Raw genomic sequence first — 277 nt, 5'->3', positions numbered from 1 at the left:
CACTTTGAAATGGGTCAATTTGATCCAAGGACAACACAAGGGTTATGAGCGCAACATATTCGGTATGAACAGACAAATTAAAGAGCACCACGTTTCATGTAGAAATGCTATTAAATGATCAGTCTGACTCTGTCCCTGAAGGTGGCACTTGAAATTTAAACATCAAACATTGAACACAGGACATCAGTTTAGCAAAACACAAGGTAGTCTGCATTACAGAATACTAAGTGTGCATGGTAAAGCAATGGACTTTCTCTCTTTCTCTCTCTCTCTCTCT

General features: G+C 39.0%; 1 protein-coding gene across 1 annotated transcript in view; it reads left to right on the top strand.

Annotated features, from left to right (window-relative positions):
• Positions 1 to 277, top strand: part of LOC116672233 (leukocyte elastase inhibitor-like) — a gene marked incomplete at both ends in the record, with an annotated part of 7333 nt that overhangs the window by 6829 nt on the left and 227 nt on the right.

Source organism: Etheostoma spectabile, chromosome 22, assembly GCF_008692095.1.
Source record: "Etheostoma spectabile isolate EspeVRDwgs_2016 chromosome 22, UIUC_Espe_1.0, whole genome shotgun sequence".
NCBI classification, from domain to species: domain Eukaryota; kingdom Metazoa; phylum Chordata; class Actinopteri; order Perciformes; family Percidae; genus Etheostoma; species Etheostoma spectabile.
Note: the sequence above shows the minus strand (reverse complement) of the source record. Positions and strands in the feature narration are given on the sequence as shown.